Source organism: Podarcis liolepis, assembly GCF_965112155.1.
Source record: "Podarcis liolepis genome assembly, chromosome: W".
In the NCBI taxonomy this organism is placed as follows: domain Eukaryota; kingdom Metazoa; phylum Chordata; class Lepidosauria; order Squamata; family Lacertidae; genus Podarcis; species Podarcis liolepis.
This window is the reverse complement of record NC_139568.1, coordinates 30,882,895-30,910,707: the sequence shown is the minus strand read 5'-3', so window position 1 is coordinate 30,910,707 and position 27,813 is coordinate 30,882,895. Positions and strand designations below refer to the sequence as shown.

Below are 27,813 nucleotides of genomic sequence, written 5' to 3'. Positions count from 1 at the left end.
TCTGTTTTCCACAGTTTTCCCCAATCTTCAAATTGTATATTATGTCCTATATCTTGTGTCCATTCAATCATGACCGATTTCACCTCCTCATCTTTTGTTTCCCATTCTAGCAGAATGCTATATGCACCCTTCAGCAACTTCACTTTCCCTTCTATAACTTCCTTTTGAAATCTGGAAGTGGTGTAACTAAATCCTTTCTTGTTATCTTCTTCATACATCTCATGTAATTGCCTATAATGTAACCAACTCTGAAAATGGTATTTTATTTCCTCGTACTCTTTTAATTTCCATTTTCCTTTTTGATATTTTAATAAATCACTATATGTAAGCCACTTCCCTTTCTTGCCAAGTGGTTTGAGCAACAAAGCTTCAAGTGGTGAGAGCCACCAAGGAGTTGTTCTATCTTTATATGTAGAAAATGAAAAATCACGGGAGACGAGAGAGGCAGGTGTAGCTAGGCGTCTGTCCAGGGCGGACCCTGGGAGCCTGTTTTATTGAATATTACAAGCATTGCCAAAGGTGTGCCTGTGGCTGATTGGTTGATACATACACACAGAAACTTGTGATTGGTTAACATAAGTACTAAGGCGGGAATTACATGTGAAAAGTGGGGATTACATGTGATCATTTATCATTGATGCTGAGAATCGGAGCCAGAACTAGACAGGCATGAAGCCTCCTAATTGAATTGTAACTAGGGATTAATTGGCACAAACAATATAACAATCGGGTTCTGTATGTGCGGTCAGCTAGGCATGGAGAGCAGGTACAGTTTGTTTTCCGTGAGCTTGGGATGTCTGTTACTTAATGATTGATCATAGCATGTTAACAATGTAATCAGGTTCTGTGGATGTGGTCAGCTAGGCGTGAAGAGCAGGTTCGTAACAGTGTGTGCAAAGGCAGGGAAAAACCTATGAGCAAGACTTCTTAGAAAGCAAGAGAAAAAGAGGAGCAAAACTTCCCCAAAATGGAGCAGTTTTATGCAGAAAGAGACTAACAGTTATGTGTAGAAAGAAGACTTCCCTTTTGATATTTTAATAAATCACTATATGTAAGCCACTTCCCTTTCTTGCCAAGTGGTTTGAGCAACAAAGCTTCAAGTGGTGAGAGCCACCAAGGAGTTGTTCTATCTTTATATCTCTCCCAAACCCTCATTAATGATTTCCTGATTATATGATTATAGAATCCTTTATGCACTTTTCCTTTCCCATACCATAAGTATGCATGCCATCCGAATCTTCCGAATCTGTTATCATGACCTTCCAAGTCCAATGCTTCTTCCCTCTACAGTTTTATCCAGTCCCTAATCCATACCAAACATGCAGCCTCATAATACAATTTAAGGTCTGGGAGGGCAAAACCGCCTCTGTCTTTTGTATCTGTATCTTATGTATCCTTGGCCTTTTGCCCCCCCCCCCAAGTAAAATTGGAAATTTCCTTCTGCCAACTTTTGAGGCAATCATCCTTCACAATTACTGGGACTGTCTGGAAGAGAAAGAGCATTTTTGGCAGAACAATCATTTTAACCGCTGCTATTTTTCCTAGTAGGGAGAGGTTCATTCTACTCCATATTTCTAAATTTCTTTTTATCACAAGCCACACTTTCTCATAATTATCTTTGTAGATATTTATATTTTTTGGTGTTAGCCATATCCCTAAATATTTTACCTTTTTATGGACTTCTATCTCAATACTTTGCTCCAACTCTTTTTTCTCTTCTTCCTTTAAATTTTTAACTAATAACTTTTTTTTATTTCTGTTTAATTTAAATCCTGCCACTTCCCCAATTTTTTGAATCTTTTCTATAACTCTAGGGGGAATTTTTTTTGGATCTTCCACTGTAATCACTAGATCATCAGCATATGCTTTCAATTTAAACTCACCTTTCCTAGTTTTTATCCCTATAATCTCCTTGCCTGCTCTTATATTTCTGGCAAGTACTTCCAGGACCAGAATGAACAAAAGCAGTGATAATGGACAACCTTGTCTAGTTCCGTTTTGTATCTTGCAATCATCCGTTATCACCTGATTTACAATTAGTTTGGCTTTTTGTTCTGAATATATTGCTTGTATTCCTTTTAAAAATTTAGATCCACAATTAATTTCTTCAAGTAATTTTGTCATGAAATTCCAAGATACGTTGTCAAAGGCTTTTTCAGCATCTATAAACATCATTGCTGCTTCCTTTTCATTTTTAACCTCCAGGTATTCTATTTGTAATGGCTTGGTTCTCCCACAGAAGCGAGACACTGGTCGTAATTATCTCAGGTTTATTGCTTAAACACATAAATCACTCTGGAGCTCCTTCACTCCGTGTCTGACTCCAAGTTCGCAGTTGCCGAGTCTAAACTCCTCCCCTTCCTCTTCTTCCAAACAGGGGGAAAAGCCCTTTCGCTTTCGCTCTTTCCTCCTCCTCTCACTGACCTTTTCGCGCCTTCGAGTTTTTGGGCTGGCTATTCCCGGCCTCCCTCCGTTTCTGAGCTAAGACTGCTAGTTTGCATATCTATGCTCTGGCTCCCCTTTCCTTGCTCACTATGCTCAGGGATCAGGTTACCGTTGCTATCTGCTGCCTGCTCTCTGTTCTCTGAAGTCATGCTGCTAGGTTGTCCCTCCTCCCTCTCACATTCCAGCTCACATTCCAGTGTCCTTATCTCTCTTTGTCTGTTCTCATTCCCAGCCTCTGTCAGCTCCGGAACAAAGCTGACACTATTACATTCATTTCTTATATTCTCTTTCATTTGTCTACCTAGAAGAAATCCTGCCTCATCTTGATGTATATAATCATTTAATATTTTTTCATTAGATTAACTAAAATGTTTGCAAATAATTTATAATCATTATTTAACAATGAGATAGGCCTATAATTTTTAATTTGCAGCAAATCTGAATCTTGTATTGGAATTACTGTAATATAAGCCTCTTTCCATGTTTCTGGAATTTCACCTGTATTTAAAATCTCATTCATAACATCTTTCAATGGATTGACCAGTTGTTCACTTTGCCATTAATCCATCCGGCCCAGGAGACTTGCCATTTTTTGTCCACTTTATTGCCTCTAACACTTCTTGAACTGTTATTTGGGTATTTAAGATCATCATTTGTTCCTTTTTTATTTTTGGTAAATTACTACTTTTAATATATTCCTCTGTTTTAAAAGTTTTCCCCGATCCTTTCCTATACAGCTCTGAGAAATATTTTACAAATGCTGCTCTTATTTCCTTCGTATTATCTGTGATCTTTCCGTCTATATTAATTTTGTTAATAGAGTTCCCTTGTTCACTTTTCTTCAACTGCCATGCTAGTAGTTTTCCTGATTTATTGGCATGCTCAAAATATTTTTGTTTCATTCTTTTTATTTTCCAGCTGATTTCCTCATTAATTATCATAGAATATTGAGTTTGTAATGTTCTAATTGCCTGTTTAATTGACTCTTTATTTGCTTTCTTTGACAATTGTTTCTCTTTTTCTGCAATCTCTTCTAAAATCTCTTTTTTTCCTTTTTCCTTTCAACTTTTTTTGAAATGAATTTTGTTGTATAAACAATCCCCTCATTACCGCCTTACTTGCATCCCCAATCACCTGCAATTTTGTCTGTCCTTGAGTGTTTATTTCAAAATAATCACTTAAGGCCTTTTTGGCCTTTTCTGTAAATTTTTGATCATCTTACTTACTTACTTAATTTTATTTACGGCTATTAGCCCATAAAATCATCTAATAAATCTTCATTCAATCTCCATCTGAATGAAATTTGGCTTTCTTTTTTTTATTTCCATTATCAGGGAATTATGATCTGAAAATGTCCTAGGATTGATCTCAATTTCTTTAGCTCAAGATTCTAGCTATTTAGATATTAATAAAGAGTCTATTCTTAGCACTTCCAGTTGGTCGCCCGTTATGGCGGACAGGAGCTCTTTCATTTGAAAGGGCACCGGTGCTTTGAAGGCTGGGGAAACCGCTAAAGCGTTGTAGCACCCTGAAAAAACCTCGGATCGAGTGTTCCGAGGACGTGGTGTTCCTGCAGGTGCCCGGAACGACTCCCCCACTCCCCGGTAAGCTCCTAAAAAGAGCTCCAAGAGTGAGTGGGGTTGGAGACGGTGGCACTTTGGAATTGACTTGCTTCCTTCATCGCACGAAGCTCCGAGTCCGGCGATTGTGAGCGGCTAATTCCTCAAAAAAAAGCTGATTGGAAAATCGTGAGTAAAAGGATATTAATTCAGCTGTCTAATTGGAAAAGGAAAGGGATTTAAAAATGGAGGTCGATCCCTTCCGCTGATTAAAGGAGAAAGCAGTCACCGCAACCAAAGCCGCGATTTAAAACGGGACTTTTAAAACTTTCACGTAAACATTCGGATCTACCCTTCAAGCAGGGGGTAGGGGGAGGGAGATAATTTTTAGATTTAATTTCCCTGCAGAAGATTGACTAGATTTTGCTGTATTTTCTTTGTGGAAGCGGACCACCCAGTGGGGGAGTCTAGACTCTATTGTGACGTCATAAAGGAATCGGATACTTTCAACTTTCATTTTCCTCTTTGGGAAAAACAAAGTAACTGCAGCTGCCTGAGCTCAAAAATTAGTAATAACAGTATCTTTACCTCAAGACATAAACTGTAACTGTGTTACTAACCTCTTGGGAACAAACTAAAGGAGTATATATAAAAAAAGGATTAGAACTTGGAGAAAGGAGAGACTGCTGACTTTTGCATTAAGGTTTGTGGAGAGGCTGGGGAAGAGAACCTGTCTGCCTCCTTATCTCCCCCTTGTGACTGAGACTGACCTGGAACAAAAGAAACACAAGTTATGGATGGGGGAGAGAAAGGAGAGAAGCCAGAGAAATCTAAAACTAAAGTAAGGAGGGACTCCAAGTCACCAACTTTTGAGGAGTCTGTGATGCAATTGCTTCAGGAAATTAAAACAGAAGTAAAAGGAAACCAAAATACTATACAGGAATTAAAAAATGACTTTGCTGAGCTAAGACAAGATTTGAAAGAGGTTAAGACAGATGTATCAGCACATGAGTCAAGACTGACGCAATTGGAAACTGTGAGAGTCCCTGACTTAGAGATAATTCAGCAAGAAGCCCAGAATTCAATTGCGTTTCTCCAACTGAAAGAGCGGGAAAGTCATTTGAGATTGAGAGGGGTACCCCAGAAAGAACAAGACAATTTAAAGGACTGGTTAATTGAGGAATTTCTAGCTTATTGGGATCTCCCAAAATAAGAATTAAATTCCTAGATTGACAAGGCCTATAGATTTGGACCTAAAAAGGATACTAAGATTACACATGATTGTATGGTAATCTTCAAAACTAAAGAGCAAAGAGACACTATTTTAGGCCATCACTACAAAAAAAGCTTAAAGATAGATGAGAAAGGGATAATTTTGTTTAAAGAGATTCCGAGACACTTTTTGGCCCTGAGAAATAATTACACAGAATTGGCTAGTGCTCTAAGAAGAAATAATATTTTTTTTATGTGGGAGTTCCCGGAAGGTCTTTCTTTCAAATTTCAAGGGAGAAAACAAAGAATTAGAACTGTTGGGGAGAAAGAGACATTTCTGGAGAAAAACACAAAAGAGCTTGGACTGGAAAGTTCCCCTACATTGGGGGCAGGGGCAGTGGGCCCCTAAAAAATCAGGATGTCTTTGAAAATTTACTCCTGGAATGTAAATGGGTTAAACTCACGTCGAAAAAGAAATCAAGTTTATCATGTACTGGCAAGACAGAATCTGGATATAATTTGTTTACAAGAAACACATGTTATTAGACTTCATAGAATCTTCAAAATAAGAAACCTGGACAGGAATTTATTTCTTCAGAGAAGGTTAAAAAAAGAGACGTGGTCTTTTATGTTAAAGAAAAATGGAACTCCAAGTTGTTATTTAAGGATGAGGAAGGGAGATACATTGCTGTTGAAATTACAGCACAAGGCGATAAATTTCTTCTACTGGGAATTTATGCACCAAACGATGTCAAAGTGGAATTCTTCAAGAATCTGGACTTAAAACCTACGGACTATATGGATTACAAATTGATTTTAAAGGGAGACTTGAATGGGGTAGCCTCAACACTTATGGACAAAACACAGGGACAAAAATTTCTGAATTCTGGCAGATTACCAAAGATTTTTTTATATATATAACTGATAAATATGATCTGTCAGATATATGGAGGCTACGAAATCCTATGGAAAGAGATTATACTTTTTTCTCAAATTCAAACTATTCTTTCTCGAGAATCGGCTATTAATGGATATCCAGAGACTTGATTCCCAGGGTCACTAAAACTGAAATTTGCCCTAAGACTTGCTCAGATCATAATGCAGCATTTTTGGAGATGAAGTTATGCCTGCAGGGTTCCTTCAGATGGAGGATGAATGATGACTTGTTGAGGAACGAACAGACAATCAGTAAGGCCCAAAAGACTCTAAAAGATTATTTTGAAATAAATATGAATACAGAGGTAGAAACAAGAGTCATTTGGGATGCAAGTAAGGCTGTAATGAGAGGTTTCCTCATACAACAGAATTCGATAAAGAAAAAGATACAGAATGAGAAAAAAGAAAAAAATTCTGTCTCAAATAAAAGATAAAGAGAAGAGTTTAAAATCAACACCAAAGAGTCAACAGATACAGAAAGAAATTAAAGCTTTGCAGATCCAATTTTCTCAAATTATAAATCAAGAAATTGAATGGAAAATAAAAACAATGAAACAGAGAAACTTTGACTCTGCAAACAAATGTGGGAAATTGTTCGCCTGGCAATTAAAAAAGAGACAGAAACAAAATACTATTACAAATATTGTATCTGATGGAAAATCTGTGGAAAACCCTGCAGACATAAGAAAATGGTTTCAGAAATATTTTAAACAATTGTACAAAAAAGGTAAAGAAGTTAAGGATAAAATTGAGCAATTTTTCTTTTCTTTTCTTTTTTTGAAAATTCTTTTTATTTTATTTCTGACATATACACCAACAAAAAGAAAAAAACCCCCAAACAATCCAAAAAGGATAAAAAAGAGGGGAAAAAAGAAATAAAGCAAAATACAAAAGCACAAAAAAGTTACATAACAAAGACATTAGATTCATACTGTATTGTTGAACTGACTTCCCTCCACCACGGTTTGAGCTGTATCCCAATGTTTTCTTCTGCAGAGTCTTTTTACCACTTTTATCTCTACATCGCCGGTTTTATATTACCCCTACTGTGATTTTAATATTTCCTAAATTTGTTTCCATGTATGTAATGAATTTGTTCCAATCATTAATAAATTTAGTGTTTTTCTGATACCTGATCTTCTGTGTCATTTTTGCTAACTCTATATACTCGAATAACTTAATTTGCCATTCTCTGATAGTTGGGATGTTGGGTGTTTTCCAGTTCTGCGCTAACAATATTCTGGCTGCTACCGTTGCATATTGAAACATGGTTTGATCTTCCTTCTTAATCTCATCTCCGACCATTCCTAAAAGAAAGGCTTCAGGTTTTTTAGGGAAGTTATATTTCAAGACCTTTTTTAATTCATCGTAAATGAGACCCCAGAACCTTTTCACTATTTCACACGTCCACCACATATGGTGGAAATCACCCTCCTTCTTTTTACATTTCCAGCAAGTTTTGTCCCCTGTTCTGTACATCTTTTCTAGTTTCACTGGAGTGATGTACCAACGATACATCATCTTTTCCATATTCTCTCGGAGTCCAACACATGCTGTGAATTTCATATCTTTATTCCAAAGTTTCTCCCATCTATCATAATCCAAATTGTATCCCAGGTCTATAGCCCATTTGATCATGACCTCTTTCACCTCTTCGTCCTTGGTGTCCCACTCTAGTAGTTGATTATACATTTTGGACAAAATTTTGGTGTTTCCTTCTATTATTTCTACCTGGTATCTAGATTTTTTCTCCTTCATCCCTACTTTTTTATGTTCACTCCAGAGGGCATTAATTTGGTGATATTGAAGCCACCCCGTTAGTTTATTCTTTAATTCCTCATATGGTCTCATTTTCCATCCCTTATCTGATTTAACCAGAAGGTCTTCATAGGTCCATCTTGGGCTTTCCAAATTTAGTTTTTTGATTGTCAAGATGTCAACCGGTGATAGCCACCAAGGTGTGCCCCCCTCTATCAACCTTTTATTTCTATTCCATACTTCCAGTAGCGCCCCCCTGATGACATGGTTGGAGAATCCCTTGTGCGCCTTTTCTTTATCCTGCCATAGATACGTATGCCAGCCAAATCTGGCATTAAATCCCTCTAAATCCAGCAAATCCGTGTTTCCCAGGGTTATCCAGTCCTTAATCCAACACAGGCATGAGGCCTCATAATATAGCTTTAGGTTCGGGACAGCGAACCCGCCTCTTTCCCTTCGGTCTGTGAGCAGTTTAAATTTAATTCTTGCTCTTTTCCCCTGCCAGATGAATCTGGACAGGGTCCTCTGCCATTCTTTAAACATTGTCGTGCCCCTGATCACTGGGATGTTTTGAAATAAAAAAATCATTTTTGGGAGAATACTCATTTTAATGGTAGCCATTCTTCCTGCCCATGAGAGTTTTAATCTACTCCAACTATCTAGGTCTTTTTTGATCTCTCTCCAAGTTCTATTATAGTTGTCTTCTACTAAGTTTATATTTTTTGTGGATATCCAAATACCCAAGTATTTCACCTTTTTCACTACCTTAATCCCAGTTTGCCGCTCTAACTGATTTCTTGCATCTTCAGCTAAATTTTTTGTTATTATTTTTGTTTTGACTTTGTTTAATGTGAGGGTTTGATTAGCTGCTTGTGCGTGAAAACGTGCTCCCTCAGAGTTTGTGCGACCCCACAAACCTCCGTGTATGACGGAGCTCCTCAGACATGTCTGCTCTAGTCACTAGTAGAGTCCGACAGTGGCTGTCTGCGGAAGCGTTTCCAGCAAAGAAGTTCCTTAACGGAAACGCGTCTCCTGGACTCACGGCGTGACAGTTTCCTGCGAGGTGTGGGTCTCCCTATGGGAGACTCCGATACCTCCCCACTGTTCTCGCTGGAAGCCTCCCTGAGCCCTCCCTCCTGCTCGCATTCCCTCAGAGACCCACTCCTCCCCCTGCTGGTCCCTGCTTCAGCAGTTGAGTCTCTTTCATCCTGCCTGAGTCCCTCCACCACCTGATGCTCTGATGGCAGTTCCCTGACATCCACCTCCCCTCCAGGGCCCCCCTCACCCCCTCCCAATTCCTCCCCCTTGGGAGGTGAAGGGCTAAAACCCCGAAACGAATCTTCCTCATCTTCTGACGTCTCGAACAATTCTCTCCATCGATCGTCGTCCTGGCCAGCTGAATCCTCCTCCTCTTCAGAATCTGGGAACCCCTCCAACTCCTCTTCCTCGTCGGTGGTGGCAAAGTATTCCCTTCGGAACCTCGCTACAGGCTGAGGTTTACGTGGGAACCTCTGATGAAAAGTCTCTATTAAAACCTCGTCATTGACATCCTCTGCCCTAACCCAGGTGTTTTCCGACTCCGGTTCCCCTTCCCACATTACCAAATACTCTACTTGATCTCCCTTCCACCTGGAATCGAGGATCTCCGCTACATGGTAGCTGTGTTCCTTCTCCTCCATTGCTGGTCCCCTAGTGACCCTCCCCTCACTGTCTCCTCTATACGGTGACAGCAACGACCTGTGAAAAACTGGGTGCAGCTTCATGTGGTTCGGTAACCGGAGCCTGAAAGCCACTGGATTGACCTGCTGTATGACTTCAAACGGACCCAGCCTTTTGGGTCTTAATTTCTTACAACCTCCTTTGAATGGCAACCCTTGGGTTGACAGCCACACCTGGTCCCCCACCCTGATGCTTTCACCTTCCCTTCTGTTTTTGTCTGCCTGCCTCTTATATTCCTCCTTAGCCCTGTTTAAGTTGAGTTGGAGCTGGCGATGGATCGCTTCCATTTCTTCCACGAACTGTTCTGCAGCTGGAACGCTCCAGTTCTCCCCCTCCCCCCCTGGGAAGGCTCTGGGATGGCACCCGTGATTAGCCAAAAAGGGGCTCATCCCCGTGGACACGTTCTCTGCATTGTTGTAGGCAAATTCTGCCAACGCCAGCTTCTCCACCCAATCATTCTCTCTGTCATTAACATAACACCTCAAATATTGTTGGAGAACCCCATTTGCTCTTTCCGCCTGCCCGTTGGTTTCAGGATGACGGGCCGTCGAGAAATTAACCTCTACATGCAGTAAGCTCATGAGCTTCCTCCAGAACCTGGAAGTAAATTGTTTCCCTCGGTCTGAAACCACCCTCAAGGGGGCGCCATGCAACCTAAACACATTCTCTACAAACAATTTGGCGGTTTCTTCTGCTGTAACCGCATGTGAGCAGGCTATGAAGTGGGCCATTTTAGTTAACAGGTCTACTACAACCATGATGGCTGTTTTCCCTCTAGACCTTGGCAGATCAGTCATGAAATCTATTGCCACTGCTTCCCACGGTCTCTCAGGTGTGGGCAGTGGTTCTAATAAACCAGCCGGCGCCTGCCTCTCCCCCTTGGCTCTTTGGCATTGTTCACACCCTCTCACATACTCCCGCACATCTTCCCTGACCTTGGGCCACCAAAATTCCCTGGTAACCAGCCACATGGTTTTGTGTTGCCCAAAGTGCCCTGCTGTGGGGTTATCGTGCAGCTGCTTGAGTACTTTCTCCCTCAATTCCCCTTCAGGTATATATAACGCTCCCTTATAATACAATGCCCCATTTCTCTCCTCAAAACCACCGGATTTGTCTTCCTCCCCTCTGAGATCCCTGAGTTTCCCCTGGGCGTATGCATCCTGCACCGTACCCTCTACCAATTCCCTTTGCCCCACCAAAGTCGCCCCACACACCCAGCGGTCCTCTGGAATGATATGGGTTTCTTCGGGTGCTCCCTCCCCCTCCAAATATTCAGGTTTGCGTGAGAGAGCGTCCGCCCTAACATTCTCTGGGCCTGGCACATAACAAATCTCAAAGTTAAATTTGGAGAACTCTTGGGCCCATCTCAACTGCCTTTGGTTGAGCACTCGCGCCGTTCTCCAGTACTCTAGATTTTTATGGTCCGTGCACACTTGCACTTTATGTTGTGCACCAACTAGCAGATGCCTCCATCTCCGGAACGCCTCATGAATAGCAAGCAGTTCTCGGTCGTACACCGTGTAGTTCCTCTCGGATTTGTTCAGCTTCCGCGAGAAGAAGGCACACGGACGCCACTCTGACTCCTCCTTCCCCGGCTGCAGAAGAAGCACCGCCCCTATGGCTCTGTCAGATGCGTCTGTTTCAACCCTTAGCTTCTTTTGTAAATCCACATGCAGAAGTTGTTCTTCAGAGGCGAAGGCCCTTTTCAGTTCCTCAAACGCTCGCTCCGCCTCCGCCGTCCATACAAACTTCTTTTTACTGCTGAGACAGTCAGTGATGGGCGCCGTCAGATGGGCGAAGTTGCGGATGAACTTACGATAAAAGTTTCCAAACCCTAGGAACCTCTGCACATCCTTCTTGGTTTTGGGTGTTTTCCATTCCAGCACTGCCTGTACCTTGCCGGGATCCATGGCCAATCCCTTGTCTGACAGGCGGTACCCCAGGAATTCCACCTCCTTGGTATGGAACCGACACTTCTCCAGTTTGACCCACAGCCTGTTGGCTTGCAGTCTGCTCAACACTTCTCTGACGTCTCTCACATGTTGCTCCTCATTCTCAGAATACACCAACACATCATCTAGAAAGGCAACGCAATTCTTGTAGAGCAAAGGGCCCAGCACGTGGTTCATAAAAGATTGAAAACACGCGGAGCCTGCTTGTAATCCAAATGGCATAACGAGGTATTCAAACGCCCCCAAAGGGGTAAACATGGTGGTTTTCCATTCATCCCCTTTCCTTATGCGTATCAGGTTGTACGCCCCCCTTAGATCCAGCTTTGTGAAAATCTTTCCCTTCCTCACCCTGGTCAAAATATCATCAATTCTGGGCATAGGGAACGCCACCGGTTCAGTCACTGCATTCAGCCGCCTAAAATCACATACAAGTCTCGGCTTGTCCGCATTTTTTTTGTCCACAAAGAACACTGGGCTCCCCCCTGCTGCTTTGGACTCTCTGATGAAGCCTCTCTTCAGGTTCTTGTCAATGAACCCTCGCAACTCCTGCATTTCCCTGTCTGACATGGCATACAACTTGCCCACGGGAAGCTGTGCTCCAGGGAGTAAATTGATCTGACAATCAAAGGGTCTATGAGGTGGTAGTTGGTCAGCTTCCTTCTCGCTGAACACGTCGCTGAGATCTGCATACTGTGGTGGTACCTTCACCTTCCCCATTACTTCAGTCCCTGCTAGGGTGGCTTGGGCCCCTGCTGAACCCTTCTCCCCTTTGCAGTGTTCTAGGCAATGTGCTGAACCAAAGGACACCACTCTTTGATGCCAGCCAACCAGCGGATCATGTAGAGCTAGCCAGCTCATTCCCAAAATAATGGGAGCGCCTCCCAGGGTGGCCACATTAAACGCTATCAGTTCTGTGTGCCTTGCCACCCTCATTATCATTGGGACAGTCTGCAAGCGGACTCCTCCTCCCAACAACTCCCTGCCATCAATCGTGGTCACCTGCAGGGGGTTGCTTAAAGGGATGGTCTGTATCTGGTGTTCAGCAGCAAACTCCTTGCTCATAAAATTGCAGGAGCTGCCTGAGTCCAATAGCGCCTTTATTTTTAGGGGGTGCCCATTCTGCAGCTCTAGCGACACTTCAATCACTAGAGCAGGTCGAGGAGCTTCTGGCACGGGCACTTTCACTGCTCTTTGGCCTGGCTGCAGTGCCCCAATTGTGGCAACCAGGCGTTGGCTTTTACCTGCTCCGCTCCCCCTTCTTCTCCCCCCTCAACAGCTCCCACCATCCCTTGCCATTCCTTCCTCTGGGGGCAGACTCTGGCAAAGTGGCCTGGCTGTTGGCAGAGATAGCATTTCCGGGGGCCCTTTCCCTCCTTCTTAGCTCCCTCGCTGGTTTTTGAAAATGCGCGCGCGCGCGCTGTTCCGATTTCCATCGGCTCTGCCGGCGGGAAAGCTGGCTCAGGAATGTCTGGAATGCGGAACTCCTTCCAACGTTCCCCTCTCCCTTCCCGCTTCTCCAAGGCTCTTGCCTCCTGCCGCGCTCCTATGGTCAGCGCAGATTTGGTCAGCTGATCCATAGACTCCGCCCTGGGGCTCCGTGCCAGCTCGTCTTTCACCCCCGAAGAAAGACCTTCTTCAAATAGCATTTGAACGGGTGCCGCCGATAAATCCCAACTCAGTCTGTGAATCAGCATGGTAAACTCAGTCCAATATTCACGGACAGATCGACTCCCCTGCTTACAAGCCATTAGCTGTCTGCGCACCACCCCTTCCTCAATATCGCTGGAAAACATGATATCCATTGCATGAAAGAACTTCATTGTGTCCTTTAGTATGTCATTGTGCGTTGCCATTAGGGGTCGAACCCAGTCTCTAGCCCCTTTCTCAAGATGCCCAATTACAAAAGCAACTCGCGATTCCTCATCAGGGAACTCATCGAACTGCACATTAAGGGCATATTGCATTTCTGTCCTAAAAGCATGGTAGTCCTTGGGGTCCCCCCCAAATTTCTGCACCAATCCTGGTACCTTTCTGGGGAATTGAGTGGCTCTCCCCTTCTTGTCTGCATCCTGAGCCCTTCTCTCCTCCAGCCTCGCCGTCTGCAGGGCCAGTTGAACCTCCAACGCTCGGTATCTATCTTCCAAGCTTGGACCAGCTCCAGCCCCTGCTCCTCCGGTTCCGGTTGGTTCGCTCATGATGCCTTCTCTTGCACAGGCAGCGTACAAAGACTGTCGGACTGCTGTGAGGGTTTGATTAGCTGCTTGTGCGTGAAAACGTGCTCCCTCAGAGTTTGTGCGACCCCACAAACCTCCGTGTATGACGGAGCTCCTCAGACATGTCTGCTCTAGTCACTAGTAGAGTCCGACAGTGGCTGTCTGCGGAAGCGTTTCCAGCAAAGAAGTTCCTTAACGGAAACGCGTCTCCTGGACTCACGGCGTGACAGTTTCCTGCGAGGTGTGGGTCTCCCTATGGGAGACTCCGATACCTCCCCACTGTTCTCGCTGGAAGCCTCCCTGAGCCCTCCCTCCTGCTCGCATTCCCTCAGAGACCCACTCCTCCCCCTGCTGGTCCCTGCTTCAGCAGTTGAGTCTCTTTCATCCTGCCTGAGTCCCTCCACCACCTGATGCTCTGATGGCAGTTCCCTGACATTTAACTTGAACCCGGACAGCTTTCCAAACTCTTCGAGTAACTCTAAAACTTCATCAATGCCTGCTATCGGTTCTTCTAAAGATATTACTAAGTCATCAGCATATGCCTTAGATTTATATTCTTTTGCTCCAATTTTAATTCCTCTAATTTCTGGTGTTCCCCTTATTTTATTCATGATAACTTCCAAAACCATGATGAATAGGAGAGGGGACAGAGGGCACCCCTGTCTTGTACCCTTAGAGATCTTTAACGGGTTAGTTAAGTTATTATTAATTATTAGCTTGGCCTTTTGGCCTGAATAGATCGCCTTTATACCTTCTAGGAAGGGCCCTTCTATCCCTGCCCTCTCCATACATTTTAACATGAAACTCCATGATACATTGTCAAATGCCTTTTCGGCATCTATAAAAATTAAAGCCGCAGGGATATCAATTCTAAGGTCCAAGTATTCAATGATATCTACTATGTGTCTTACATTATCCTTTAACTGCCTATTTGGCAGAAATCCGGCCTGATCTTTATGTATAGCTCTAGCCAAGTATTTCTTTAGTCTATTTGCCATTATTTCGGCAAAGATCTTATAATCATTATTAAGCAGTGATGTCAAGGGCTGCCTCAGGTCTCAGCTCACAAAAGACCAACGCCAAGTTCTTCTTATATACAAGGATGTTTATTGCAGTTCATTATTGGTTCCACAACCGAGGCGTGCAGCCCCGCGTCTCTTAGCCTTAGACGTTAGAAGTCCCCTCTGAATCGGTCCCTCCCCTACACCAGTTTAATAAGCTAACGTTGCTCCACCTCTTTCTCTCTTTCCGTTTCCGCAGGGTCTTTCTGCCCGCCAGGGTTCCTCCCCTCCTGCTTTCTCCTGAAGCGGAATCTCCAGACTGCTCTTCCCCCCTCCTGCGGGCTTTGGGACCTGGCTCCTCCTCCTCCGGGCTCCCAGTTCTTCCGCGCGCCTCCTCAATTGAACTTGGCGCGCGCGCCCAACCTCTGACCTTCCTTTTGACAGTTATGCTACTCCCCTCACTGCCCTCCTCCCCTTCCGGGAGAACGGCTTGCTCTGATCCCTCCCCTTTCTCTGTTGTCGGAGCTGCTCCCTCTGACACACTGGAACCTCCCCCTTCTTCGCTGCGCTCTGGTGGGGAGGCTGGCCCTGATTCCCAGCTGCCGCTTTGGGGTCCCTTGCTGGCCCCCCGCTCCTGACACCTTCCCCCTGGGGCTCCCCTTGCCCTTACCACAGGCGCCCCCTTCTGGGAATCCTCTGATTCGCTGGAGAGACTCATGGAATCCCCTGCGTCATTGCTATCCTCTTCCTCACTATCCTGGGATTCCTCTCCTTCGCTCTCCATTTCCTGCCTTCCCTGTGCCTCTGTCCCTGTACCCCTGACATCCATCCCCCCCTCGAAGCCCCCCCTTCCCCCCTCCCGCTGCTCGGGTGCAGGTTCCGGAAGCTCCTCAGTTGCCGGGGTAGATCTTGGATACAGTTCGTCGACGTCAATCTCCTCTGCTTCCAGCTCATTGTATGCGTGCTTGAAACCAAGGTCCCCTCCCAACACGTCCGTGTCCTCCCCTCCCTCTGTTTCTTCGGACGATGCTGTTTGCCAGGGCCCTCTCAGCAATCTCCTGCGCCACTCCTCCTCTGGTCGGTCGTCCCACCAGTAAGAGCGATCCGTGTCCACCCCCGAGCACGATCCCCTTGGAGGACTCGATTCTGGCGTGGTCTCCTCTGCTGAGGAGAACCCCCGGAAGGTGCTGCCTGAAAATGTGGGCGTAAAAAGCCAGTCGTCGAAAAATTCCGCTGGCATGGGCCTGTGTGGGAAGAGTGCATGGAACTCGTCCTTAAGAAGGGGTTCATCCAGAGCATAGCCCGGCACCCAACTATTGGCACTGGCCGGGGTACCCTCTCTGGCGAGGAGGTATTCTACGCCTTCCTCCCCCCATCTCGAGTCCAGAATTTCCGTGACCTCGTTGAGTACCTCGGCCTTCGGTGACTCCCCCCCCCCCGGGGACTCCCTGCGTGGGTCCGGTGCCGTCCCTGGCTCCTGAAACCTGTGTGGGGCTTTGTAGGGCGTAAGCACCAACCTATGAAAGACCGGGTGCATTCGGGAACCTTCTGGAAGGGTCAACCGATAAGCTACGGGGTTGATCTTGGCCTCAACTTGGTATGGTCCCAGCTGTTTGTGGCCTAGCTTCTTCTTAGCTAATGACTTAGTGGGCATCGCCTGGGCTGCTAACCATACCCAGCCCCCACCTGTATGTCTTCCCCTGCCCTCCTGTGCCTGTCCACCTGCACCTTGTAGGCGTGTTTAGCCAGCTCTAAGTGCCGTCGGAGCTCCTCGTGGACCTCCTGCAATTCTGCCGCCAAATGCTCAGCTCCCTGCGTCTCTCCCTGCACCGTTGTCTCCACTCCCGGAAAGGTTCTGGGATGCCGCCCATTGTTGGCGAAGAACGGCGTCACCCCCGTGGACGCGTGCTTCGTGTTGTTGTAGGCAAACTCGGCCATCGGCAAGTAGTCCACCCAAGTTGCAGGCTGTTGATTGGCGTAACATCGCAGGTACTGCTGCATAATGGCGTTGACCCTCTCCGCTTGGCCGTTGGTCTGCGGGTGTCTCGCCGACGCTAAGTTGATCTTGACGTTCAGGATACCCAGGAGCTTCTGCCAGAAACTGGAAACGAACTGACGACCGCGGTCGGACAGGATGGATCGCGGCAAGCCGTGCACTCTGAACACGTGGTCTATGAACAGTTTGGCGGTCTGCTCCGCTGTCGCCACCTTCGCGCAAGGAATGAAATGCGCCATCTTGGTGAACAGGTCTACAACCACAAGCACCGCCGTCTTGCCTCGCGAACTGGGCAGATCAGTAACAAAGTCCAGCGCTACCCTCTCCCACGGTTGTAGTGGCGTCTCCAACGGTTGAAGCAGTCCCGCTGGCTTCTGGTGCACTGGCTTGGACCTTTGGCAAGTGTCACACCTGGCGACGTAATCCGCGACCTCCCCTCGCATCTGGGGCCACCAAAGGTCTCTGGCCACTAATTCCGCCGTCTTTTCCTTGCCGAAGTGGCCAGCGCTGGGTGCGTCGTGCAACTGCTGCAGAACCTTCGCGCGGAGATCGTCCCCCGGAACGTAGAGAGCGCCTTTACGGGTTAGCAGGCAGTCGTGTATCTGGAACTCGTCGTCCTTCGCTGTGCCTTTCCGCACCTCTTCCATCTTGGACTGTGCGAACGGATCCGTCTGCAGCGCGCGACGCACCGCCTCCAGGTCCACGGCGGCTGAAGCGCACGCCCACGCCTGCGGTGCAAAAATGTGCTTGGCTGCCACAGGTGCCGCTTCCTCGAGATACTGCGGTTTCCTGGAGAGCGCATCTGCTATGACATTGTTGTCGCCTGGGATGTACTCTATCCTGAAATCGAAGTCCGCAAAGAACTCTGCCCAGCGTATGTGCCTCTGGCTCTGTAGCTTCGCCGTGCGCCAGTACTCTAGGTTCTTGTGGTCCGTGCGGACCTGCACTGTGTGCTTGGCTCCGATGAGGAAGTGCCTCCACGCCTTGAAAGCTGCGTGGATGGCCAGCAACTCCCTGTCCCAGATGGTGTAGTTCTGTTCCGACTTGCTGAGCTTCCGGGAGTAGAAAGCACAGGGTCTCCAGTTCCCCTGCGGGTCTTCCTGTAAGAGGACGGCCCCCACCGCTCTGTCAGATGCGTCCGTCTCAACCCTCATGGGCCTGCCGGGATTCACGTGTAGCAGCTGTTCTTCGGACGCGAAGAGACTCTTAAGTCTCCTGAAGGACTGCTCCGCCTGGTCCGTCCAGGTGAACTTCTTCTTCTTGGAGCTGAGGGTGTCCGTGATAGCTGCCGTCTCCTTGGTGAAACCCCTGATGAACTTGCGGTAAAAGTTGGCGAAGCCGACGAACCTCTGGACCTCCTTCCGATTTCGCGGGCTTTTCCAGTCCAACACCGCGCAGACCTTGGCGCTGTCCATGGCTAGCCCCCTGTCGGACAGCCTATAGCCCAGAAAATCCACCTCTGTCACGTCGAATTGGCACTTCTCCAGCTTGGCGTAGAGCCTGTGCTCCCGTAGCCTCTGCAGGACCTCCTTAACGTCACTCTCGTGAGCCTCCGGCGATTCCGAGAAGATCAGAATGTCGTCGAGGAAGCATACGCACTTCTTGTAGAGGAGTCCCGCTAGCACGTGGTGCATAAAAGCTTGGAAATAGTGGGAGCCATTTTGGAGACCAAACGGCATAACTCTGTATTCATAGGTGCCCAACGGCGTGAACATGGCCGTCTTCCACTCATCACCCTCTCGCACGCGTATGAGATTGCATGCGCCGCGGAGATCCAACTTGGTGAAGATCTTCCCTTTCCTCACCGTCGCGAGCAGGTCGTCAATCTTGGGCATGGGAAAGGCTGCTGGCTTTGTCTTCGAGTTTATGAATCTGAAGTCTACGATCAGCCTTTTTTGGGGCGTGTCCTTCTTCTTCACGAAAAACACAGGACTGCCCCCTACAGCCTTTGATTCTCGGATGAATCCCCGCTGCAGGTTGTGATCTATGAACTCCCTGAGCTCCTGCATCTCATCCTCGGACATGGAATACAGCTTCGCAGTCGGTAGTGTTGTCCCTGGCAAGAGGTCAATCGCGCAATCGTAGGGCCGGTGGGGTGGCAACTGGTCAGCCTCCTTTTCGCAGAAGAAGTCCAAAAACCCCTTGTACTTGAGGGGTACTGCTTGCGCCATGCTGAGACGTAACTGCTGCCCCTCCTCTTGGCCCTCCTCCTCCTGACCGGTCTGGATGCAATGCTGCGCGCAGTAGGACGAGCCAAAGGTGAGCTGCCGCTGGCACCACGCCATGGTCGGGCTGTGCCTATCCAGCCAACTCATGCCTAACACTATAGGCGTGTCTGACAGGCGGGTGACGTTGAAACTGATGACTTCTCGGTGATTCCCAATCTGCATCACCATGGGTGGCGTTTGTTGTACCACCTGCCCACCCAGCAGCTTCCTGCCATCCACTGTGACGACGTTTAAGGGCAGCGTGGCTGGTAGAAGCTCTATCCGATGCTGCTTGATGAACTGCACCCCCACGAAGTCTGCGTTGCTCCCACTGTCAATTGTAATGGGGACTTCCAGGGTGCGTCCATTTGGTAGCTGGAGAGTTGCAGTGAGCTGCACCACTGGCTTGGGTGGCAGGGGGTCTGTAGGCTGCAAAAGCGCTGGGGACTGCCCTACTGACTCGCCTGGCTGTGCCCCAGCATTTCTGCTTCCAGCCAGGCATTGCCGTTTCCCTGAAACTGCTCTTCATGTTGTGCTGCTGCAGTTACTGTTGCTAAGGCTGCAGTGTGCTTCTGGAGCCTCTGGGGACACTCTTTGGCCATGTGCATCGCACTGTCACAGATGTAACACTTCCTGTTCCCTCTAGGAGGCTTCTTCTTGACTGCTCCGGATGCTGGGGCTCCGGCAGCTGACTGAGCCTTTGCACTCCCCAGTTCCATTGGTTCCTCCCCTGCCTGCAGCTGAGGTGAGGGACGCGTACGTCCTAGATCTCTGGGAAGGAAAGGAGGCACTCTAGACGGTGCGTGAAGCTGGCTACCCTCCTCATTGCGCCAAGGGCGTTCTTCGTGGCGTACTCCAATGGCGAGCGCCCGCTGCACCACTTCTGCTAGGGTTCGAGGTCTGTCCCCCCTTGCCAATTCATCTTTTACAGGGCCAGACAACCCCTCCCAAAACAAGTCTCTTATTGCCAGGGAGTCTTTCTCCCATCTCAGTACATTCAGCAAGGCGAAAAAGCGAGCATGTTACTGACGTACTGTAGCCTTGCCTTGCCTTAAACCATGCATCTCTTTGCGTGCTACATCCACATCCACGGTAGATTGGAAGCAAGCGTCCATGGCTTTGATAAATTCATCGGAGTCCCTTCGAGCAGGGCAATCCTCGCGCCACAGATTGCGCAGCCAAGCCCTCGCTTCCCCATGCAAGTGGGACACAATGAAACCCACTTTTTCCTCCTCATCCTTAAAGTCGTCGCGAAGCAAATGCAACGCATATTCGACGTCTGCTCGAAAACTGGGGTACTGCTTCAGGTTCCCATCGAAGTGGGCTACCAAATTGCCCCCCCCTTCGGCCCAGTCCTACTCCTGCAGATCTGGATCCCGGGAACCCCACTTGGCATGCATGATCCCACCTGGCTTGCAGATCCTGGCATCGCTTTTCCGCCTCTTCCCCCTTCTTCTGGGAGACCACTACCGCAGTGGTAAGCTCGGAGACTGCGCTGCGCAGGGCTTTTATCTGCTCCTCCATATTCATGGCTGCCAAACTTCGTGAGCTTCATAAAAAAAAATTTGCGTTCTTTTGGGAGGGGACTTACTGTCAAGGGCTGCCTCAGGTCTCAGCTCACAAAAGACCAACGCCAAGTTCTTCTTATATACAAGGATGTTTATTGCAGTTCATTATTGGTTCCACAACCGAGGCGTGCAGCCCCGCGTCTCTTAGCCTTAGACGTTAGAAGTCCCCTCTGAATCGGTCCCTCCCCTACACCAGTTTAATAAGCTAACGTTGCTCCACCTCTTTCTCTCTTTCCGTTTCCGCAGGGTCTTTCTGCCCGCCGGGGTTCCTCCCCTCCTGCTTTCTCCTGAAGCGGAATCTCCAGACTGCTCTTCCCCCCTCCTGCGGGCTTTGGGACCTGGCTCCTCCTCCTCCGGGCTCCCAGTTCTTCCGCGCGCCTCCTCAATTGAACTTGGCGCGCGCGCCCAACCTCTGACCTTCCTTTTGACAGTTATGCTACTCCCCTCACTGCCCTCCTCCCCTTCCGGGAGAACGGCTTGCTCTGATCCCTCCCCTTTCTCTGTTGTCGGAGCTGCTCCCTCTGACACACTGGAACCTCCCCCTCCTTCGCTGCGCTCTGGTGGGGAGGCTGGCCCTGATTCCCAGCTGCCGCTTTGGGGTCCCTTGCAGGCCCCCCGCTCCTGACACCTTCCCCCTGGGGCTCCCCTTGCCCTTACCACAGGCGCCCCCTTCTGGGAATCCTCTGATTCGCTGGAGAGACTCATGGAATCCCCTGCGTCATTGCTATCCTCTTCCTCACTATCCTGGGATTCCTCTCCTTCGCTCTCCATTTCCTGCCTTCCCTGTGCCTCTGTCCCTGTACCCCTGACAAGTGATATAGGCCTATAATTTCTTATATCCAATTTATCTGAATCTGGTTTGGGTATTAACGTGATGTATGCTTCTCTCCACGATTCTGGTATCATCCCTCCTCTTAAAATATTATTAATTACATCCCGTAGAAACGGGGCCAAATGTTCTTCCAATACATTATAATATTTTTGAGACAGACCGTCTGGGCCTGGTGCTTTCCCTGGTTTCATTTTTTTAATTGCTTCCTTCACTTCTTCCACAGTTATTAATTTATTCAAGTATACTTTTTCTTCTTCAGTAAGTTGCTCTCCCTCACTTCTTTCCATATACCTCTCTATCTCCACTATGTCTTCCTCCTCCTTTCTTTTATAGAAGGTTTCATAAAATTGCAGAAACTTTCTCTTTATTTCATTGGGGTCCTCTATTATTTGCTCTTCCGATTTAATTTTATTTATCATATTTTGTTTTTTCCTTTTTCTTATTTGCCAAGCCAATAGTCTCCCCGTTTTGTTAGCAGATTCAAAATACTTTTGTTTCATTAACTTTATTTTCCATTCTATTTCTTGACTTATTAATGTTGAGTATTGTGTTTGGAGCAATTTAGAAATTTGTTTAGTCTTTTCATCCCCTGGGTTTGTTATTAGTTTCCTCTCACAATCTTTTAATTGTTTAACTATCTCTTCCTTCTTTGATTCTCTCAGATTCTTCCTATATTTATTCTGTTGGATCAAAAAACCTCTAAGCACTGCCTTACTTGCGTCCCACATGATATCAATTTTGGTTTCTTTATTCCAATTTATATCCAGATATTCTTTCAGGGTGTTTTTGGCCTTCTCAATAATCTCCTCGTTTTCAAATAAGTATTCGTTCATTCTCCACCTATAAGGTCCTAATGATTCGCTTTTTAATTCCAAAACAATTGGGTTGTGATCGGAAAGTGTTCTTGGTTCTATTTCGCATCTTCTTGTCCTTAGCGAAAGTTCCCTTGAGACCCAAATCTGATCAATTCTGCTCCAACTTTGATGTGGTTCCGAGAAATGTGTGAATTGTTTCTCCATTGGGTTTTTATGCCTCCAAATATCAATCAAATCTAAATTTTCTCTTTTTTTTTTAAATATTTTATTAAGTTTTCAAACACAAGATAAAAAGTAAACACACAAAATCCCTTCACCAAGAAAATAACAAACATAAAAAACAAATACAAATACACCAACAAACAATGTAGAAAGAAAGAAATAAAAAAACCCCAACTGTTCAAAACATTTTTTTTATATAGCTAACTGGACTTCCTCACATCTCCCTAACCCTGCGTTCTTTGTAATAAAAAATACCAGCAAATTATTACCTTGTTTCATACCTTATTTTGTACTTTTCAACTGTTATATTTCTAAATTTAAAGTAGTTTTTATCGACTTATTTATACCTTAAATTAAACGTAATATTTCTTTAAATTTCAACCCTTTCTTACTTATGACTTAGTTTTCTGTATCTCAAATTCAGATTACTGGAGCCACATTTTTCTGAATCGTGCAATTTCTTAACATTCATACAACTTATATTGTTTTTGTAAATAGTCCTTAAATTTTTTCCAGTCCTCTTCCATTGTTTCTTCTCCCAAATCTTGGATTCTGCCAGTCATTTCAGCCAGTTCCATATAGTCCATCAATTGCGTCTGCCACTCTTCCAGTGTGGGCAAATCTTGTGTCTTCCAATATTTTGCAATAAGTATTCTTGCTGCTGTAGTCGCATACATAAAAAAGGTTCTATCCTTTTTTAACACTTTCTGGCCGACAATGCCCAAGAGGAAGGCTTCTGGTTTCTTGACAAAGGTATATTTAAATACCTTTTTTAATTCATTATAAATCATTTCCCAGAAGGCCTTCACTTTTGGACAGGTCCACCAGAGGTGAAAAAATGTCCCTTCAGCCTCCTTACATTTCCAGCATTTATTATCAGACAGGTGATATATTTTTGCAAGCTTGACTGGGGTCATGTACCACCTATATATCATTTTCATAATATTTTCCTTCAAGGCATTACATGCCGTGAATTTCATTCCGGTGGTCCATAACCTTTCCCAGTCTTCAAACATAATGTTATACCCAATATCCTGGGCCCATTTTATCATGGCTGATTTGACTGTCTCATCCTGAGTATTCCATTTAAGCAGCAAATTATACATTCTCGAAAGTACCTTAATCTTTGGTTCTAACAATTCTGTCTCTAGTTTCGATTTTTCCACCTGGAATCCTATCTTTTTATCCAATTTGAAAACCTCTTGAATTTGAGCGTAATGTAACCAATCTCGCACCTTGTTCTTTAATTTTTCTAAGCCCTGCAACCTCCAATTGTCTCCAATTTTTTCTATTATTTCCCAATATTTCGGCCAACCGGCCTCCATATTGAGTCTTTTTCGGGCCTTAGCCTCCATTGGTGATAGCCATCTCGGGGTCTTGTTTTCTAATAAGTCCTTATATTTAGTCCAGACAATAAATATTGCTTTTCTGACAATATGGTTTTTGAACCCTTTATGAACCTTAACCTTGTCGTACCACAAATATGCATGCCATCCAAAAGCATTATTAAACCCTTCCAGATCTAGGACATCAGTGTTCTCTAACAATAACCAGTCCTTCATCCAGTAGAAAGCTGCAGCTTCATAATATAACCTTAAGTCCGGCAGGGCAAATCCCCCCCTTTCTTTTGCATCAGTTAGAATCTTAAATTTTATTCTGGGCTTTTTGCCCTGCCAGACAAACTTAGAGATATCTTTCTGCCACTTTCCAAAACATTCCACTCTGTCCACAATCTGTAGGGTTTGAAACAAAAACAACATCTTTGGCAATACATTCATCTTTATAGCTGCAATTCGACCCAACAAGGAAAGTTTCAATCTTGACCAAGTTTCTAAGTCCTTTTTAATTTCTGACCAACATTTTTCATAATTATCTTTAAATAAATTCAAGTTTTTAGCAGTCAAATTAACCCCTAGGTATTTCACTTTTTTAACCACATTTAACTCTGTCTCTTTCTGAAACCTTTCTGATTCCTCAGTTGTCAATTTTTTTTCCAAAACCTTAGTTTTTTGCTTGTTCAGTTTGAATCCCGCCACCCGACCAAACTCATGAATTAATTCTAAAACTCTCTTCGTACTAGATTCCGGCTCCTGTAGTGTTAAAACCAAGTCATCTGCAAAAGCTTTCAGTTTATATTGTTTCACTCCGACCTGTATTCCTTGCACCAACCGGTCCTCCCTAATCATGTTCAAAAGCACCTCCAGGACTGAAATAAATAACAGAGGGGATAAGGGGCAACCTTGCCGTGTTCCTTTTTCAATTTTAAACTCTTCTGTCACCACATTGTTAACTATCAATTTAGCTTTTTGTTCTGAGTAAATTGCCTCTATTCCATTTTCAAACCACCGTCCCACTCCCATCCCTTCCAAGTTTTTTTTCATAAACTTCCAAGAAATGTTGTCAAAGGCCTTCTCCGCATCAATAAAGATCAAAACTGCTTTTGTATTGATATTAGTTTGCAAAAGTTCCAGAATATCAATGATATTCCTAGTGTTATCAAACAAATGTCTACCTGGGAGAAAGCCTGCCTGGTCTTTATGAATTACTTCATTTAGTACTTTTTTAAGTCTACTTGCCAAAATATCTGCAAAAATTTTGTAATCCACATTTAGGAGTGAGATGGGACGGTAGTTCTTCAGTTGAGTCTTTTCAGTTTCCACTTTAGGTATCAATGTGATGAAAGCTTCTTTCCACGATTCCGGTGCCTTCTTCCCCTCCATAATCTGATTGCATACCTCCATTAATGGTTGTATCAAAAAGTCTTTCAATGTCTTGTAGTACTTGGAGGTAAGTCCATCTGGCCCTGGAGATTTGCCTAGATGCATATTCTGAATGGCACCCTCAATTTCTTGTTGAGTTATCTTATAATTCAGATCTTAATAGGGTGTCATTCATTTTCCATCTGAAGGAACCGATTGGAATAAGTCTCATTTCCACTTTCATAGCGTTATGGTCGGAGCAGGTTTTTTGGCAGATTCCCACTTTTCTAGTCTTAGGTGCCAGCCCTCTAGTTATCCATATTTGGTCGATTCTTGTCCATGACAGATGGGCTTCAGAAAAGAATGTTCCTTCTTTACCTAGGGGGTTCTTTGTCCTCCAAATATCAATCAAGTCCATGTTGTCAGTTAGTTCAAAGAAAGTTTTAGGTAGTCTGCCGTCTTTTGTTAAGTTTTGATTTTGTGACTTGTCCATATTTGTGGAGACCACCCCATTCATGTCTCCCATCATAATGATATTGGTATAGTCCAAATAATCCAGCATTGTCTCATGCAGTTTCCTATAGAATTCTGATTTCCCCTCATTCGGTACATAAATTCCTAAAATTAAAAATTTTTCTCCTTGAGTCTGTATCTCAATGGCCAAAATTCTTCCTTGCTCATCTTTAAATAAAAATTTTGGTGACAGGCTCTCCTTTGCATAAATCACCACTCCTCTTTTCTTAACTCTGTCCGATGAAATAAATTCTTGGCCTAGTCTTTTATTAATTAACACTTTCCTATGGAGCCTAGTCACATGCGTTTCCTGTAAACAAATAATGTCCAATTGTTCTTTTTTCAATATGTGAAATATTCTTCTTCTTTTTTCCGGGGAATTCCCGCCATTAATGTTCCACCTAAGAAGCTGCAGAGACATCCTGGGTCAATCTGTTAATCCTTTGGTGGTGGCGTCTCTTCCTCTGAGTCCTCTAGTCCCGAGGATGCAGGTGTAGGTGCAGGTCCCGGCGGAGGTGGTGGCCAGGATACTATTGCTCCTTTCTGAAGGTCCTCTTCGTGGTCGTTCAAAAACTTTTGTTGATCTTCTGCTGTTTTGATTTTAACTTTCTTTCCTTTGAAGTTGAAGGATAATCCTTGAGGAAATTCCCACCTAAAGGGAATTGAGTTGCCTTTCAGTAGTTTTGTTAATTCCGTGTATGTAGCTCTAAGGTCCAAGAGTTGTTTCGGGATGTCTTTGTAAATTTCTGCTCTGTTGCCTTGAATATCCAGTGATTTTCCAAAGTGAAGGCCTAATGTTTTATCTCTCTCTTGCTTGGATCTCAAAATGATCAAACAGTCTCTGGGTCTGTCCTTCCTCACCACTCTTCCCAATCTAAAAGCACTTACAATCTTAAAGTCTTTATCTTCTTCTATACCCCAGAACTTTGAAAATTCTGATGTCAGATAACCAATCAAATCTCCCTGTTCAAGTTCTGGGATAGCTCTCAATCTGAGATTATTTTCCCTATTCCTCAGTTCAACCATAGACAGGTAGGCCTGCTGTTCACTAATTTGTTTATGTAGCGGCTTTACCTCCACCTTTATTGCCTCAACCTTCTGATTGGCTTCCACAGCTTTTTGATTGGCTTCCTCAGCCAATTTTCGATTTTCTACAGTTGCTTCCTGTAGATTCCCAATTGCCTGTGTATGTTGAGCAACTTGGTCAGTCAATTTGCTGATGGTGGCTGTAGCTTGGTCAATTTTAGACGAGTGCTCATCCGCCTTCTTGTTTAAAATTGCCAATTGTCCCAAAATTTGTTCAAGACTGCTGCGGATCCTCCTGATGCCATATCCTCTAATGGTGTCTGCTCAGCTTCCTCTTCTTGTGCCTCTAAAACAGCTGGGACAGATGATCTGCGTGGCTGAGAAGTCAAGGTTGTTTGTACAAGTTGTTTAGCTTTCGTTTTGGCCAATCTTGTTTTCCCTGTGCCACTCATTCCAATCCTGTCTACGTGCCAAGGTCAGTCTATCTGCAGTCCCATGGGAAAGACAGTTCCAGAGAGTAAACAACCAGGCAGCAGAAAATCAAAACAAAATGCAATTCCCAGACAATTGTAAATCCAAAATCCTCTAGGGGGAGTACAACTGTGCTTCAGAAGGAAGAAAGGGTTATTCCGCCATTGAAGTCCCAGCAGTTAAAAAATAGATTTGAAGGGAACCTTCAACTTCCTTTTGGCATGTAGAGCTTTTCCCAAGTTAAAAACAAAGTCTCAAAAGAAGTGCAAGAAACAGTTTCCCTATTTGTATCCAAACTGTAACGCTCGCATGTATCACTTTCAATATTAAAAACAGTTTCAGCAATTTGACAGTTCTTTTTAAGCCTGGCAGTCCGTGACTTTGGGCTTCTCCGTCATTTGTAAATCCACAAAGGAAGGGGAAAGTCCACTCAAAAACCAACAAAAGTAAAGCAAAATAGTCTCATTTAATTTCTTAAAAGCAAGCTCAGTTGTTGCACGATAATCCAGACTTTTTACAACCCTTTTTAAAGCGCTTCCAGCTTGTCAAAGACTTTACTTTGATCCTTTAAGCACGATCGGAAGACGGACTTCCTGTTTGCGTCTCCCGTTTTCAGCCAAATTCAGTCACTTTAATCCCGAGATTTTTTAAATTCCCCTACTCACGGGT

At 45.1% G+C, this 27,813-nt stretch overlaps 1 long non-coding RNA gene across 1 annotated transcript; it reads right to left on the bottom strand.

The window, feature by feature from the left end:
• Positions 1–7,656: 7,656 nt before the first annotated feature.
• On the bottom strand, positions 7,657–14,310 carry LOC310697657. The gene is made up of 3 exons (XR_014521144.1): positions 14,229–14,310; positions 8,676–8,749; positions 7,657–8,120 (listed from the first exon to the last, which is right to left on the bottom strand). It is a non-coding gene; the product is annotated as an uncharacterized lncRNA (long non-coding RNA).
• Positions 14,311–27,813: the final 13,503 nt, after the last annotated feature.